Below are 7,202 nucleotides of genomic sequence, written 5' to 3'. Positions count from 1 at the left end.
AAATAATTCTAAAATTTCTATGAACCCCCCCCAAATCCTAAATAGTCAAAGCAATGTTGAGAAAGAACAAAGCTAGAGGTATCATGTTTCCTGATCTCAAACCGTATTACAAAGGTATAGTAATCAAAATAGTATGCTATTGACATAAAAACAGACAAATAGATCAATAGGACAGAATACAGAGCCCAGAAATAAACCCATACATATATGGTCAATTAACTTATGACAAAAGAAGCAAGCATATACAATAGGGAAAGGACAATCTCTTTTATCAGTGGTGGGGAGTAAACTGGAGAGTAACATGCAAAAGAATGAAACTGGACCACCATCTTAGAACATAAACAAATATTAACACAAAATGGATTAAAGCCTTGAATGTAAGACCTGAAACCATAAAACTCCTAGAAGAAAACACAATTACTAAGCTTCTTGGTGTTGAAATTTTATTTATTTATTTATTTATTTATTTATTTATTTATTTATTTATTTAAAAAGCCTATTCACAGCAAAAGGAACCATCAATAAAATGAAAAGGCATCTTATTGAATGGGAGAAAATATTTTCAAATGTTATATTTGATAAAGGATCAATATCCAAAATATAAAGAACTCAAATCAGAAGCAAAAAACAAACAATCCAATTAAGAACAGGTCAAAGATCTGAATAAACATGTTTCCAAAGAAAATGTACCGATTTGGCCAAAAGACTCATGAAAAGATGTTCAGCATCACCAATTATCAGGGAAATGCAAATCAAAATTAAAATGAGCTATCATTTAACACCTGTTAGAATGACTATTATTAAAAAAGATGAGGGATGCCTGTTTGGCTCAGTTGGTTGAACATCCGACTCTTGGTTTAGGCTCAAGTCAAGATCTCATGGCTTATGAGATGGAGCCCCAAGTTGGGCTCTACTCTTAGCAAGGAGTTTGCTTGAAAATTCTCTCTTCAGCCTCTCCCTTACTCTCTCTCTCTCTCTCTCTCTAAAATAAATAAATCTTTTAAAAAAGAGAAGAAACAAGTGTTGGAGAGGATGTGGAGAAAAGGGAACACTTATACACTGTTAATGGGAATGTAATTGGTGCAGCTGGCTATGGAAAACCCTCTGGAGGTTCCTCAAAATATTAAAAAGAGAACTACCATATGATCCAGCTATTCCACTTCTGGGTATTTATCCAAAGAAAACAAAAATACTAATTTGAAGTTATATGCACCCCTATGTTTATTGCAGCATTTCTAGAAAAGCCAAGACATGGAAACAACGTTTCATAATATCCATCAAAGGATGAATGGATAAAGAAGATGTGGTCTGTATCTATACATAATTAAGTACAACTCAGCCACAGAAAATAAGGAAATTTTGCTACTTGCAACAACCTGAATAGACCTTGAGTGTATTTTTTTTTTTTCCTTGAGGGTATTATGCTAAGTCAGACAGAGAAAGACATACTGTATGATTTCACTTATATGTGGTATCTAAAAAACAAAACAAGGCAACAACAACAACAAAAGCAAAAGTCATAGATGCAGAGAACAGATTGGTCATTGGTTGGGGGATGGAAGGTAACTAGACTTGTGGCAATCACAAGTGTTTACAAATATTGAGTTCTTAATGCTGTATTCCTGAAACCAATATAATGTCATATAACAATTTACCTCAGTAAAAAAAAAAAATGTTCTTTAGCCACAGGTAATTTAAAAAGCAGTGGTCATCACTTTTTGGCCTTTTGGCTAAGATCAAGTATAAAAAGCAGTGGTCAAGATCACTTACTTGTAGGTCCTCTTTGTTTATAGTTTTCCTGCAGATGGCAATTTAAGATTGCTCAGAAAATGACTGCTTCTCTCATTTCTGACTCACACCATAGCTGTGGCCATGCCTGTTTATAACTAAATAAGAAAGATAAGGGGAGCTATTGATTATATTTATTTCATAGAACCACTTTATTCCAAAAAGGATTTAAGGAGGCTGGCTCAGGAACTGAGAAGGTTGATATGGAGTGAGTCTTTCTAAATTTGGAAGACATATTCTGATTTTATTTATTTATTTTTTTAATATTTTTTTAAATTTTTATTTATCTATGACAGTCACACACAGAGAGAGAGAGAGAGAGAGAGAGAGAGAGAGAGAGGCAGAGACATAGGCAGAGGGAGAAGCAGGCTCCATGCACCGGGAGCCCGACGTGGGATTCGATCCCGGGTCTCCAGGATCGCGCCCTGGGCCAAAGGCAGGCGCCAAACTGCTGCGCCACCCAGGGATCCCCATATTCTGATTTTAAAGAAAGGTTCTAGTGCTGTTTGGATGAGGGGAGCCTCCTTCCTTTTCTCTCACCCTCTGACTGATGATTAGCAGATGTAAGCTAGCTTTGCTTGTCTCAAGTTTGGGTCCATATGAGTCTCAATTCTTAGGGGTTCTTGTTTTGATTATGTATAAGTCCACTTGTCAGGTGGAACACAGAAAAAAGCTATTCTAAAATTGAAGTGTGAATCTCATTATGTATTATTTGCTGGTTGACCTGGCCTATTTGCAATTTATAACTCCAAGATATTAAATTTTGTGAAGAGAAACTTTACCTATTAATACTGATCAGAAAGCACACATTCATTACGTCTGAATGTCATTCCTCATCCAGCAGTTGTACCATATAGATGAAGTAGGTGGTGGTAGGGAGTCCAAAGTCAAAACCAGTCTTTTTTTTTTTTTAAGATTTTATTCATTTACTCATGAGAGTCAGAGAGAGAGAGAGAGAGAGAAAGAAAGAGAGAGAGGCAGAGACACAGGCAGAGGGAGAAGCAGGCTCCCCGCAGGGACCCCGACCTGGGACTCAATCCCGGGTCTCCAGGATCACGCCCTTGGGGGCGGGGGGGGGGGGGGGAAGACGGTGCTAACCTCTGGACCACCGGGGCTGCCCCCAAAACAGTCTTTTCAGCATTCATTCAATGCTTCTCATTAACCTACAATGGTTGGGCCGATAGATCTAAGTCCGAATTCTCTAAAAGATGCTTCCACATAACACTGCAAATATTATACTTTTCTATGGCACTCTAGTAATTTTTGTTATTGAAACCAATTACCACAGATTTACTGGCTTAAAACAAATATGTTTATTTTCTGTAATCTGGAATGAGTCTTAGGGGACTAAAATCAAAGTGTCAGCAGGTCGTTTTTCTTCTGGAAGGTCCAGGAGAGAATCTTGTCTTTGCTTCTTCCAGTTTTGGTGGCTGTTATCATTCCTTGATTTGTGGCTGCAACCTTCCAATCTCTGCTTTTATCATTACATTGCCTTCTTTTCTGTAGTAGTATCTCCCTCTACTCTCTTTTAAGGACATGTGTGTGCACACGTGTATGTGTGTGATTTTATTGGCTACAAATTTAATACTGAGGCAGAAAAATGGTTAAGACTATGCACTCTAGAATTAGATCATGTGGTTTAAAATCCGAAACACTGGGGCACCTGCGTGGCTCAGTGGTTGAGCATCTGCCTTTGGCTCAGTTTGTGATCCCAGGGTCCTGGGAGTGAACCCTGCATCAGGCTCCCAGCATGGAAGTCTGCTTCTCCCTCTACCTATGTCTCTGCCTCTCTCCCTGTGTCTTCCATGAATAAATAAATAAAATCTTAAGAAAAGTAAAAATAAAACAAAATCCTAAACATTTACAGGATGCCTGGGTGGCTCAGTCAGTTAAGTGTCTGACTCTTGATTTTGGCTCAATCATGATATCAGAGTCATAAGATTGAGCCCCCTGACAGGCTCTGGACTGGGCTTAGAGCCTGCTTAAGATTCTCTCTCTCCCTCTGCCCCTCTCCCTTTCCACTACTGCTTGCTTGTCTGTTTAACATTGAAATGAACCTCTTCGCATCTTATTTACCTTATTTGTAAAATGGATGATGGTACCTACTTAATATTAAATGAATTCATTTATGCAAATAAAATAGTATCTAGAAACAGTAAATATTCAAAAAACATTAGCTATATCTTATTAAGTAAATGTTTATTGGCTCATCTTGTGTCTGGCACTGTGTGAGATCCTGGGGATTTTTTTCATATGAATCTTACCATTTCATACTGTAATAGTTGTGACTATTGAGGGTGGGCTTGCTCAACCTCTTTTCTACCTGCTACTTCTAACACATCTGCTTAGGTCAGGCTCCTCAGAGAGCAGATTCTGAGGTAAATACTTGTCTGCAGGAAGTTAATATTGACCTATGAGATCAATAGCTGTAGGGAATGAAGGGCATAGGATTGGGCCAAGAGAGGGGTTGAATTGTAATGCAATCACAATGAAGGACTCAGTCAACTCCCTGGGGATCTCTGACCCTGAGATGACCTTCAGAGATATCTTTCCTAGAGGCAAAACTTCTGGTTCTTCCTACCCTTATGCAGATCTGTAATTAAATTTAATGTGCCCCTAGGGGAAAGGGCCTGGTTTTGAGTGGTGTAGCTCTCTTGGACAGTTGGTAATTCTGAGAGAAGCCTTAGCTGAGAGATGTTAGCCACCAATAATCTCAACTCAGTACAACTCAGTGGCTGGAGTAACATGGTGCCAGTCCTGAAGGAGTATATGGTTGACCCACCCAGACAACATTATCAACTGTGCCTTTCTAAGCTGGACATGCCAGAAGTCCAAACCTCAGGGTATTAAACTCTTCTGCTGTTAGAGAGCTGCGTGTGATTTTGGTTCTAGCAAAGGAGGTACCCCTGGGGGATTTTGATTCAGAACTGAGTTAAACAGGGCAAAGAGCAGACAGTAAACATTCATCTTGCTGAATAGGAGTGTTGCACAGGCATGGTGGTTTTTCAGCTGGTGGCTTCCTAATATGGCACTTTCTTGCCCTGGTAGGAATGGCTTTCCTGCCATCATGGTGGAGGCAATGTGATGCTGGGGACTGGGAAGTGTTTCAGGAAGTCAGCCTAGAGCCAGCTTCTCCAGCTTTTCTATGGTTTTGTAAGCCACTTAATACCTGACAATAAATTATTTCTTCTTAGTTTAGCTGGAGGCTAAATATGTTGCAAATGTACTCCAAGCAATTACAATAATCTTATTGTTTTTTGTTTCATAGATAAGGAAACTAGTGTCATAGAGATTGAGTGATGTCCATAGGATCATACAACTTGTAAGTGGGAGAACCCAGATTCAAATTTAGATACACTGGCTCCAGATGCTCTGCTCTTCACTTAAAGCAAAGTTAGAAAACACACATTATATGTAACACCAGTCAATTCTCCTCTTGTATACAGAAGTTGGCCTCACCATCCTTAGCACAAAGCTTCAGAAAGTCACTATGAATTGGTAGGGATTAACATATAGATAAAATCTACTTTTGATTTGGCTCTATAGCATACAAAATATAACTACATAGAAGTAGGAAAACCTGTTTCATTGTTCTACCTTCTATTTTTCTTTCCTCCACCCTTTACATATATTTTATGACTTCTTCCCAATCTTATGCTCTCAGATGTCAGCAGTTCTTCTCCATTCGAAAAATGTTGTCAGTCTAATGTTTCATTCTTAGGTCAACGATTTTGACACATAAAGGAGGACCTTCAGAAGAAAGAAGGCAGTGCTTAATCCTAAGGAAGGAACTAATCATAAAGGAACTTTAGGCTCCTTTGAGATGTTTCAGTAATTTCTGGGGACTGGCACTTCCCCTAATATAGCATTTTGCATCATTTGCTCAATAAATGTTTTTTGATTGGATGGTTTTCTAATTCATCTGCTAATGGCTATGTGGGCAAAAGCAGAAGACTTGGATTCAAAACAAAGAGCACTATTAGGGTTAAAATGATTTCTTCCAGGGACAGTTCCCAGGGTAATATTCTAGAGCATAAATTTAGCTTGGCTGATCTTTTGTGAAGGAAGTAGAGGAGTCTTTATTTATTTTGAAATGCAATAGCCAAGGATTAAGCCTTTGATTTCTCTCCAGATATGGCTGGAAGTCCTGAAAAGGTCTTCTGGGTGCCTTGATCTTGCTGCCTCAACGCGAATCTTCTTGGTGTCTCTCCTGGGTCGCTATGATCTGCCTTTCATCTCTCTCTCTCTATTTCTCTCTGTGTGTGTTGACATTTATAGTTGTGGATTTGTTTGCTTCCTTCTGTTTGCCCAGTTGATCCATTTTTCAGCTAAGGGATCAATAACTCAAAGCTATGACATTTGGTGGCAGTGCCATCCACTCTATTCTGTAAGTGAACACGTGTGTATTAAATAAACAGGGTGGCATTACCTTCATGGGGGAATTTTTGCCAAAGCTATATGTTTATTCAGATGTATTAAATGAAATGTTCCTTGGCTACTTTGGTGGTTTAAGAAGGATTTAATCTAAAAGTAACCATACTTAGGCTCCATCTAGTAAGAAATGGGTAAAGTAACTAACATTTATTGAGTCTTAATTATGCTAGACATTTAAAATAGGCACATTTCACTCAATCCTCACAATATTTTGGGAGATAATTGTTCTGAGGAGTTAGGCAACCTAAGGGAGGATGCAGAGATGTGAATACACTGTGATTGACTTCTCAGAACATCATTTTACCTCTTGGGGGTCTAGGTGATTCCAGATAGAAGTTTATCAGCTGGAGGGGGTGGGGGGACCATGGAATTCTGAAGACTAGGGATGGTCCTAGATTTTACCTTCACTTTATTTTTTTACTCATGGCCATGTAAGTGCAGGAAAAAGTCAACTGGGAGGAGAAATCATAAATTTTTGTCCTAACATGGTCATTATCTTCCTGCACAATGTTAGGTAAAATACTTCACTTGTTTGGGTGTCTTTATTCATCTGTAAGGAACAATTTAGGCTCAGTATTTATCATTTCTCCCATATACCTCTCCCAGGCTGCCTGGGAGTGGATAGAGAATGCTTTATGGATGTTTTGCTTGGTCTGAGTCTATGTAAGAGTTTACCAACAAAGAAGGAGAATAACTTTCCTGAGAAAGAAAACATTATATTAGCCTCTGTGTGCACACTGTGATAGATATATGCTTGTAGAATGGTGAGAAGCTAAGTATGTGGGTCAAGTGCACACTGAGATGTGGAAAGACATGAAGCTCCAGTAGTAGTTTGGAGGTCAGCTGTAAAGTGTCTTGGATACCAATTTAAGGAGTTTCAATTTAATCCTGCATATAGGAAATTCATCAATATTTTAAATTTGTGGAAGCCACTGCCAGAACTATTTTTTGGAAAGATCACTCTGATAGGAATACTGAGG

The sequence above is a fragment of the Canis lupus genome, chromosome 25 (assembly GCF_011100685.1).
Source record: "Canis lupus familiaris isolate Mischka breed German Shepherd chromosome 25, alternate assembly UU_Cfam_GSD_1.0, whole genome shotgun sequence".
NCBI lineage: Eukaryota > Metazoa > Chordata > Mammalia > Carnivora > Canidae > Canis > Canis lupus.
The sequence above is the reverse complement of the archived record's forward strand: the minus strand, read 5'-3'. Positions refer to the sequence as shown.